At 37.2% G+C, this 11,994-nt stretch overlaps 1 pseudogene; it reads left to right on the forward strand.

Moving 5' to 3' along the window:
* The first annotated feature begins 862 nt into the window (after positions 1-862).
* LOC130037054 (uncharacterized) lies at positions 863-959 on the forward strand (annotated as a pseudogene).
* Positions 960-11,994: the final 11,035 nt, after the last annotated feature.

Genomic DNA, 11,994 nt, shown 5'->3' on the forward strand with positions numbered 1-11,994 from the left:
ATCAGGGCGGTGAGGGAAACTCACCCCCCGGCACCTCCAAGGGGCCTCGGTGACGAAAGCCAGGTGCGAGGTCAGGACACTGTCGTTTTAGACATATTTGGAATTAATTTTAGATCGAAAAGTACACATCATTCAAAATACTTATGTGCTTAGCAATAAATTACTACACACTTGTTCAATCACCTCAGAGACCCCACTCTGCACAGAGAACTAGATTTTTAATTACAGGTCTGTTTTGCCCATGTGTCATGACTGACAATCACTATCAGTAGATATGAAACTCACTACACACAAAGATGCACACAGGTTACTTTGAGTCATCTATGTTGTTAATATGAGTTGGCCATTAAACTTCACTGAGACCCTTTGTTCTGTCCTTTATAGGAGTCTCATGAGTCTCACCTTCCGTTCAAGTTGAACTTGAAATAAGGTGGAATGAAATCATCAATATGATCCTCACCTCATCCTTCAGGAGAAAAATCCTACATACATTCAAGGTGGTCAAAGTGCAGACAACACCATTCACCTTTTCCTGGAGGTGTACACAGGACTGAGGTGAGAACAGCAAAAGGCTCTATTTTAATGTCCTTAATGAAGGATTCAGGGAACAACATTAAACAAACTCATATACCATCTTCCAAAAGAATTATTTTGTAAAACTGATGCCTAGGGTATGGTAAACGATAATATAGTAAAAACCATATTTTTGTTTCTGGGATATTAAAATTCTAAATCTATTTATTATTCATGCTGCTTTGAAATACATTCCTTGATTAGGAATCATTGTCTGCCATAGGAGTGAGGAAGGACAACACTCAAAGTAATAAGAAGCGAAAAATATGGAAAAATTTACTCCTACTAGGTTTGGTAACACATATACTAAAATTGAAATGATACAATGATGAGCATGGTCCTTGCACAGAGATAACATGCAAACTTGTAAAGCATTCCATATTTTTGTTGCAAGAAGAATTAACAAGTATACTTTAAGCTAAGACAATCCCCACAAGTACAAAAATTATACATAAAGAGAGCACAAATCCCCAAAACAACAATCTCTCTCAATGTCAATGGATGAAATGTGCCAATTCAGAGGCACAGAATAGGAAGATGAATTAGAAAATTGAACCCAACATTCTGCTGCCTGCAAGAAACATGTCTGAACAATCAAAGCACCCATGGGCTAAAAGTAAAAGGCTGGGAAACAAGTTTTCAAGAAAATATCACCTCCGCAAAGCTGGAGTGGCCATACTAGTATCAGACCACATGGACTTCAAGCTAAAGGTTATCAGAGACAGTGAATGTCATTTCTTAATGATCATGGGATATGTACATCAGAAAAAACTCACCCTCCTCAATGTATATGATCCTAATGACAGACCAGCAAAATACTTTAAAACAACTTCTAATAGACTTATAGAAAAACATTGATAGTAACACAATACTAGTAGGAGATTTCAACACTTCTTTGTCACTTCTCGATAGATCAAACAGACTGAAGCTCAGCAAGGAAATATTTTCTTTAAGGGAAGTAATGAACAACCGTTGGCTTAGGGAAGAAATCAAAGAGGAAATTAAAAATTTCCATAAACAAATGAGAATGAGGACACGAGCTACCAGAACTTGTGGGACACAGCAAAAGCAGTGTTAAGAGGAAAGATTATAGCTCTGCCAGAATTCATCAGGAAGAAAGAAAGGGCCTACCTGAATAAATTAGAGCTCAAGATTTTGGAAAATAACCAATAAAAGTAGTCCAAACTAGGCTGGAGGAAGGAAATAATAAAACTTGTACCAGACATCAATGAGCTAGAATCCCAAAATACAATCCAGAAGACCAATAAGAACAAAAACTGGTTCTTTGAGAAAATAAATAAGATCATTAAACCATGAGAAGCCTCTCAAAGAAACAAAGAGAAAGAATTCTAATAAATCGAATCAGAAATGCAAAGGGGGGTATCCTAATAGAAAGTACAGAAATCCATAGGATCATCAGAGATTATTTTGAGAATCTTTGCAGCACGAAATGAGAGAATCTTGAATAAATTGATAAATTATTGGATTCGAATTACCTCCCAAGGCTGAACTAAGAAGATTTGGAATAACTGAACCTATCACTAACAAGGAAATTGAAATGATGGTCAAAATTATACCCCCAAACAGAATCCAGGGCCCAGATGGATTCAATAGTGAACTATTTCAAACCTTTAAAGAGGAACTGCTTCCAACATTTTTAAGATTTTCCAGGAAATTGAAGAAACAGAAATACTCCCAAATAGTTTCTATGAGGCAAAGATCACCCTAATACTCAAATCGACAGAGACACCACAAAAAAAGAAAATTGCAGACCTATTTCCTTTGTGAATACAGATACAAAAATTTTCAAGAAAATACCAGCAAAGAGAATCTAGAAACTCAACAAAAGATCACACACTATGACCAAGTAGGTTTAGCTTGGGGATGCAAGGATGGCTTAACATTCTCTAGTCAATCAACAGAATACACCATCTCAATAAAATAAAGATAAAAGTCATATGATCATATCAATAGATGTAGATAAAGCATTTGATGAGGTCCAGCACCCATTCATGATGAAAAACTCTCAACAAAATGGGAGTTGAAAGTACTTTCCTCAATATAGTCAAAGCAAATTACCACAAACCCACAGCAAGTAATATTCTCAACGGGGAAAAACCAAAGGCTTGGAGCAGAAATCAATGAAATAGAATTCCAGAATACAATCAGGCATAAAACAAGTTACCCACTCTCACCACTCCTATTCAACATAGTACTTGAAGTACTTGCCATATGATTTCGTTAAAAAAAAAAAAGATATCAAGGGCATCCATATAAAAAAGGAAGAACTCAAGCTTTTACTATTTAGAGATAACATGATACTATACTTAGAAAATCCCAAAGAATCTCCAAAAAAGCTCCTGGGAACAATAGATTTGTTTAGTAAAGTAGCATATTACAAAATCAATATCTGGTACGCCATGGCTTTCCCATATATTAATAATGAAAGAGAAAAAAAGAGATAGAGAAAAACAATCCCATTCACAATAATACCTCAGAAAATCGAGTATATTGGAATCAACTAAAAAGGTTAAGGAACTATACCAAAAAAAAAACCCTACAAAACACTACTTCCCGAAATAATAGAGTATATGAGGAAATGGAATCACATCCCATGCTCATGGATTGAGAGGTTTAACACTGTCAAAATGGCAATACACCCCAAAGCTATATAAAGATTTAATGCACTTTCTAAAAGGATACCCATAACATTTTTCAAATAAATAGATTAAACACTCTTGAAACTCATACACAACCATAAACTCCCATGAAGAGCTAAAGCAATCTTTGGTAAAAAGAAGAAGGGAACACCTTCCCCAAATTCAATTCCTACTACAAAGTTGTAGTCATACAAATACCATGATATTCAGATAAAGACAGGCCTCAGATCAATGGAATATAGTCAAATATCTTGACGCTGGCCCTCAGATTATTATTACCTAATCTTTCATAAATGCTCAAGAAATATGAAGTTGAGTTAGGAAGTCTCTTCAGCAACTGGTGCTGGGAAAACTGGACAGCAACATGCAAAAAAAATGAACTCAGAACTCTTTATAGTGCCAGGCACAAAGTCAGATCAAATGTCTTAAAGACCTCACTATCATACCTGAATTCTTAAGATATATGGAGAAAAATGTGGGAAGATCCCTTCATGACATTAAAGCTAAGGGAAACAAAAAAGCAAGCAAGCAAGAAAGAAAGAAAGAAAAAAGTTAAAAATTAGAAAATAATGCTGTTTGCAATGCTAAGGATCAATCCCAGATCATCATTTTCTTGCGTTTTTGGGTCACACGTGGCGATGCACAGTGGTTACTCCTGGCTCTGCACTCAGGAATTACTCCTCATGGTGCTTGGGGGTAACATACAGGATGCTGGGAATCTAACCTGGGTATGCCGTGTGCAAGGCAAATGCCCTACCTGCTGAACTATCGCTCCAGATCCCCCCCTCCCCATAATTCATCATCTTGAGGGCCTCAGATTTTTACCTTCGATTTAGAAACTTCATCTTTAATTGACACAGTAAATCGAAACCACAGAACCATTGAATGGCATGTTATAATGGTAGCAGCCATGAGCAAACTTTGATAACCCATAAGTTGTCATGAATGAATTCTGTCTCAGAGGCTTCACTTCTGAGGATACCTGTCACTACCTCCTTTCTGTTACGTATCCCAGGATCAGAATCTACATCAGGCCATCAGTAGAAATTGTCCACCCGAAAGCTAGCCTTCCACTGGGATCAGAATCCTTGATCCATGTAACTTGTAATTTTTCATTCATGATTTGTTGACCTTGTTTCAGGTGGAGGCATCCAGAGCATAAACTCAGCTTTCCCGTTGTTTCCACAGGAAATCCAAATACCTAAGAATGTTATCGTTTCTGACGCCACTGTTACAGATTTTTTGGAATCCCACGGTAAGATACTATCATTAATGTTATAATATTACTGTTCTCCATAGTTCGGATCTCCCCAAAGAACTCTCTACCCACCTCATTCCAACTGCAGACTCCAGTTTATCATGCTCCTGAAAGTACTTCTAATAGTTTCACTCAGGTTCTCCCCTAAAGTGCACAAGTAAAGTTCATACCACTCCAAGTACTTATTCCTAAACTACCAGAGTGGGCTTGGTCCTCAAGCTTTTGTTCTCATAAGAAGAAATACCGTGCTTCCTTTCTCTATGTCTCTCTTTGCTTGCTTTGTTAAATGACTGTTCTCGCTTGAACAAATATTCCATTCCACCCTACACCTGTTTCACAAGTTTCTGAGTGTTTTTCAGTAAAATCTATTTAGCTTCACTAAACTAAAAATTTTAAAACACCAGAGCATTGTTAAAACCAATATTTGTATCTTTTAAACCACAAATTTTGAAAATGAAAGGTGGTAAAGCAATGGAATACTACTCAGTTGTATGAAGTGAAATCTTCTTATTATTTGTTTATAAAATGGATTACATGAGGAAATTATGTTTAGTGACATAAACCAGGCAGAGAAAGATAGGCATCATACAAGTTCATGCATATGTGGCATATGGAGAAAACAAATTAAAAGAATAAAATGAGACAGACAAACGTCTAAAACATTATTTATATTCTATGATTTATAATTCAACTAACAATGGTTTCTCATACACATAATTCCAACATGACACTCACTCCTCATTCTCTCAAAGAATAAACCCTCCCTCTCCCCCAAACCCCCAGAATCCCTCCCTCCCAATCCCCTGACTCAATTGTGTGGATCAGTTCTCCCCTTACATTGCTCTTGAACCTTTGTTTCTACCTTGCTGTGTGTCTTTACATCCCACATATGAGAAAAATCTCTCTGTATCTGTTCATTTCCTTAAGGCTAACTTTACATGCATGATATCCTCTAGTTTCATCCAATGTTGAAAATTGCATAATTTTGATCTTTTCAAAGCAATAAAAACAAACTTTAGAACTATGAGACTATTTAGTTACCAGATCGAAAAGTATAATCAAAGTGGAAAAACTGAACTATGGTGAATGACAGAGTAGGCCTTTCAGTAGTGAGTGTAATATGATACATGCACGTTGATTCTGCATAATCCTAAAATTTATGAAATTCTATAATGTAATTCTATAAGGTAATTTTACATAATCAAAAAAGTATTTAAATAATTTACATTTATCTATGATTTTGACGTATCTTTTGTGTCAAACTATCAGAAATAAAAAGAATGTGAGATAGAGATATGGTGTATCACTATACTTTTAAACAAGAGAAGCGCTAAAAATTTCTGTGTCTTGATGAACTCTCATATAAATTGACTCCAAAATCAAATTAATATACTCAAGGAAAAATAAAAGTCAACCAATTTAATCTTTTGCCTTCACTCAGGTTCCCATCTGCTGATCTCTCGCAGACAAAAAAAAATATTTAATTTATTTTTTTTAAAATTTTTATTAGTGAAACACCATGATGTACAGTTGTACATTTACAAATTTTTGTGCTTGGGTTTTGATTATACAAAGCTCAAATGCCCATTCCTCCGCCAGTACCCATTTTTCACCACCATGGATTCCAGTATCCCTCCCACACCAATCCCCCCCATGCTACCCTGCCTCTGTGGCAGGGCATTCCCTTTTGTTCTCTCTCTCCTTTCGGGTGTTGTGGTCTGCAAAAGAGGCATTGAGTGTCATTCATGTTCAGTACATAGTCAGAATTTTTATTTTCAAAGGATTTCTTGGTGGAGGATTGGCATTCTTTGCTAGAAACCAACTTCTTTTCTTCTGCTTTTTTTTCTAGAAAATATATATTTATATTTTCTAGAAAATATATATTTCTAGAAAATATATATTTATACTAAGACTGATTAGTCATGGCACCAAATTGACAAATGTCCCTGTTTTTACTTCAGTACTCTTTCCTGATTATCACAAATTATTAGCAGTGGATAGAAAAAAAGTAGCCCAAAATTCGTGGGGGAAAGGGAAATGTTTATGCTTACCATAGTTTGGAAAATCCCTGTCACTAGTATAGTGACATTCATCTAAATTTGTAAACAAAATGATTAAGAAGAGGTAAACCATGACTGCCACTTCAAGGAAGAACGGGTCTTCAGCAAATATCCATGGTTTCAGAAGGATGGCTCTGGCTTGGATAGGGGGCATGAGAGCTGTGAGCTACCGGCAGTTAACAAATGCTCTGAGGCTATGTGGTAACACTGCTGAGTAATGTGGAGAGCCATGATTAGGTAGGGTCATGGGGGAGAATGGAATGATGACAAGAAAACAGAGAAACAGGACAAGATGATGGATTCCTTTGTATAAAAGTTTTCATCTCTAATGTATTAATCTGTGAATAAGAGAACCAACTTTTTATCATTTTCCTGGCAATATATTATCCTTACATAGTGCTTCAGGAAAAAAACGCTTCCCTTGTTAGTTATTATAGCCTGAATATCTGTGAGGTCTTTGAACACTTTCTATATATACAGTGCTGATGACTGAAACCAATCTCACTATTTAAGTATCTAAACTGCAATGTTCTCACCATTTAACTCACTAAACTCTGATGGCTCCAAATCTTCTTAGATCAGCTTTCATCTCTTCCATGATATCCAGGCTTCTCTTCCCAACTGTCAAATCTCCCTTTCTTTCTCCCTCTCTCTACCAACTATGGTCTCCCTGCCAAAATTTGCTAAGACAAGCTTTCTTGAAATATAGAAGTAAGTTGACTTCTCTTTTTTTAAAAATTTAGGCAATTTTGATTTTCAAAATCATTTATAATGGAGATTTGTCATACAATATATCAATTCTAATTACACCACCAGTGTCTGCATCCTTCCACCAACAGATTACCCATTTCTCCCTGCATTCCCACCGATTTCCTTGACAAACACATTTTGAAGTTTTACTATTGTACTTTGGGTTCCATACTTACAGTAGTGTTGGCATTGGTAGTTAAGACATACACCTCAACTTTTTCATGCTGGCCTTCCTGGATCAATGCCCACTGACACCATGTAGGGGAAATATATGAGAACAAATCATTAAGCTCCACATTTTTCAAATAATCTTTAAACAATTCTAATCGAAAAGAAAATAGTGAGAACTGGAGGAGACAACCTCTTGTCAGCCTGCAAAGTCTTTTCATTTTTCCACATTACAACAGAAGTAATCAGTGAAGGAGGTCTGTCATCACGCAAGTTAGGTGACCCTGCTGAGGTATGGTCAACATGGTGTTTTGTGCTCTTCTCTCCTTCCACCAGAAGTCCCAACCCTATGATTTTTGTCTCTTCAGTCCGCATAAAATGGAAAAAGTTTTACCACACAGACATCCATGTAATGAGCCCAGCCAAGGTGATAAAAATAAATTTCAGCAAATTCATAGGTTAATCATGGTTGTAGAAACTAAATATCATATTTTTGTATTTAATCTGCAGGAGACACATATTACAAACCTTTTTATGACTCAATTTCAATCATAGGATATTTTAACACCCAACCTCCACTAGTATACAGTTCCATTGCTAATGTCCCCAGTTTCTCTCCCACCACTCCCTCTCCCAACCCCAAACCCCACCTGACAGCCTGCTGTCTCTACACTATGGCAGGCACCTCTCTCTCTCTCTCTCTCTCTCTCTCTCTCTCTCTTTCATCCTTTGGGCATTATGGATTGTAATACAGAGAGGGAGAGGTTCTCACGTTTATTCCTTTACCTAATTTCAGGACTCAGTTCTCACCCAGAGTAATCACTTCCAACTATCATTGTCATAACGGTCCCTTCTTTATTCCAAATGCTCGCCTTCAGCACTTGTGGCAAGCGTCCAACCATTGACCAATTCTCCTGGCCTGTGTTTCTGCTATCCTTGGGTATTAGTCTCATATTCTGTTTTTTTTATATCCAAAAAATGGGGTAGTTCAATCAGTATACCCCTTTCCTTCTGACTGATTTCATTGAGCATGATAATCTTCCCTGTACATCCATTTATAAGCAATCTTCATGATATCAGTTTCCTGCCAACTGCGTAGTATTCAATTGTGTAGGTATACCATAGTTTCTTCTGGCTATTGTAAATGGTACTGCAGATTGTATTTCTGTTGTAAATATCATATTTAATGTAAATTACATAGGAAAATACTTCCCAGATTCCAAACATACATAATCCACTCAAAAACACAACTTTATTTACTTTTTTAAAAATATAATTTATTATGATGCTTTTTACAAAACGGAAGCGATTAACAAAAATTCAGGGAAAACATATTCTATAAAAGCGAAAAAATATAACCTTAAGAAAGGACAACAGGTACGTGTTCTTGCTCCTCAAAAATCCATGTGTTTCTTGATATATTGTCAATATCTTTCTATAGCCTTAAAATTCTTCAAATTCATTTCTAAACACTATGTAAATTTATATTAATTTAATAGGTATAATCAGCTTTATATTTATTTGATTCTTTCATATTTTGCATAAACAACGTTTGAATTATCCATAGCACTGTAGCACTGTCCTCTCATTGTTCACTCATTTGCTCGAGCGGGCACCAGAAACGTCCCTATGGTGAGACTGGTTGTTACAGTTCGTGGCATGTTGAATACATCACAGGTAGCTTGCCAGCCTTTACCATGAGGGAGGGTTACTCTCAGTAGCTTGCCGGGCTCTCTGAGAGGAGGAGAGCAATCAAACCCAGGTTGGTCACGTGCAAGGCAAAAGTCTTACCCACTGTGCTATGGCTCCATCCCATATATATATTTATACATATATATGTGTACTTACACACACATACATATCTATATATTCCTCTTACACGGCTCTTAAGCTCCAACTCATATTTCTTTCTCCTCCCATTATTTACTACTTCTCTCCCCATACTTGGGGCTCAACTAATTTTCCGAGTGCCCTCAGATGCATTTCTGAGGCCATGAAAAAGGAATGCATAACACATACATGCAAGGAAGGCACAAAGCATATGTAGATAAATTTCATATGGACATATAATTGTGATGACTAGTTTACAAACTGTATTCGCTTCAAGTACAGAGTTCCTCATCTCTGGAACAGTGTATTCATACTCCATGCACTGTCAAATATCCAGCTACTGTCCACAACCAACTAACAACACTCCCCTACGCATTTCAGTCATTTACTTCCCCTCCTATTAGGACGATTTTGATGTCAGAGTGTAAAGGTTTGATTTTGCTTTTGTTTTATTAGTCCATTTAATTTTTATCTTTATATTCCCAAAACAAATCAAATATTTTTTAAAAAAAATAAAGGACAGGAGGTGATATCAGGCAACAAATGAAATAGTTGATGTGGCTGAGAATCAGCAAGAGTCTTCCAGGTCAGTGTGAGGAAAGGAACATCCAGTTGTCCTTCCCAGCATATTTGCAATGGGCTGGCTTGGAGCAGGGTACATGCTGGAAAGAACCGCAGGACAGTAGTAGTGTCTTGAACATATAGGGGCCTATGTTCTTCTTTGAAAATGTAATGGTATTGACCTCCATTGCAAACCACAACACCCTAAAACAAAGAAAAAGCAAAAGGGAATGCCCTGAGTTGGGGCAAAGTGGGGGAGATTGGGGGTGGGAGGGTCATTGTGTTCCTTGGTGGTGGAGAATGTTCACTGGTGGAGAGTTGGATACTTGATTCTTGTATAACTGAAAACCAAGTACAAAGGTATGTAAGTCTACAACTGCACCTCATGGTGTTTCATTAATAAAAATAAATAAATAAAAACAAAAAAATTAAAAGTGCTATCAGCTGGTATAAGAAAAAAATGTAATGGTTTTGACTAGATTAAATCAAGATCATTTTTATCTATAGGATGCTATAATTCATCTTTGATTCACTGATTGATACTTTGAAAGGTCCCAGTTCATCCTCATTCAGAGAAGTCATTTATTTCTTTGAGTATTGATTTGTACAGGGAATTCCTCACAAAATACTTTATATAATGTCTATTGAGGGACTCAAGGATAATGTTTTTATTACCATTTTCAAAGAATACAAAAATACTCTTTTAATAAGATTTTCTTGGTTCTCTATCTAAAAGCTAAATGACAACAATTAAGTTTAACTCAATATTTTCTAAAGTGCATTACATTAGTACTTGAAAAGAAATTTTAAAAGACTCTGGGAGAGGGGAGGAGGAAAAGTCATGGATCTATAAGGATTAGTACATGTCTTTGGGTGTGTGGGGCATGGGAGTGTGTAGAAAAGTTGAGATCACACTCAGCTATGTGATCTAATTTCTATATATCTATTCTCTAGATACCAGCGATATATTCACACAGGTGTACTCATATGACTATCATGTACACTAACCCTGTATCATGTACATTCACCTAATCCCGAAGGCTTCACCGACATGGAAGCACTGAGAAGGATGAGAAAGGAGAGGCTGACAAAATCTCACGGCCAACCTAGGCTGCCACAACGAAGGAAGACAAAAATGATCGTCTGTACTTTCAATGCATGTACGCTAGCATCAGATGAATCCATCGAGGACCTGATGTTACAAGCGCGAATGATCAAGTACGACATCATTGGTCTGACCGAGACAAGAAGGCAAGAATCGTACCATGCCGTTTTCGACACTGTAGAAGAATTGTTCCTGGGAACTTGCGAAAAAAGAGGTGTTGGAGGCGTCAGTGTCCTTGTCAACACAAACTTGGCCAAGAGCATTGATTCATTCAAATGAATAACAACCCGAATCGGAAGTTTACATTTGAATAGATGTGGCACACTGCCTGCAGTTTCTATCTTCGTTGTCTGTGCACCAACATCTCATTATGATGAAAGAGAAATCGAGAAGTTCTACATGGAGCTAGAGAAGTTCTATAAAGAAGACCACACCTTCTACAAGATCATTGTGGGTGATTTTAATGCCAAGATAGGACCGAGAAGATCTGCTGAAGAACTTCACATTGGGACCCATGGCCTAGAATGGAATGAACAGGTTGAGAGACTATCTGAGTTCATCATGTCGACCGAAACCATTCATGGTAACACAGTTCCAGAAGGCAGAATCTAAACGATGGACATGGGAGTCTCTCTGGGGAAGATTCCACAACGAAATAGACCACATCATATTCAATCGACGGTTTTGCCTGACAGATGTCACTGTTGTCCCAATATTTCGAAAGGGATCGGACCACCGTCTCCTTCATGCAAAATTCTACTTCACAGAGCGGGGAGAAAGGGTTGCAAAGTTCAAAAAGAGAACTGCCAGAATGACCACAAACTGGGAACTCTTTGGTACTATTGTGGCAACATGGGAAGATGCCATTGTTGACAACATTGACCAGGAATATGATCGACTGGTTCACCACCTCTATGAATGTGTGAGGAACGCCAAGAGAGAGATAGCCACAAAAAATCCCCTATCTTCGAAAATTCTTGAACTAATTCGCCAGTGTGGTTTGGCGCATGCCTCAGGCAACCGCAAGCT

Source organism: Sorex fumeus, unplaced genomic scaffold (genome assembly GCF_029834395.1).
Source record: "Sorex fumeus unplaced genomic scaffold, SorFum_2.1 ptg000070l, whole genome shotgun sequence".
Classification (NCBI taxonomy): Eukaryota; Metazoa; Chordata; class Mammalia; order Eulipotyphla; family Soricidae; genus Sorex; species Sorex fumeus.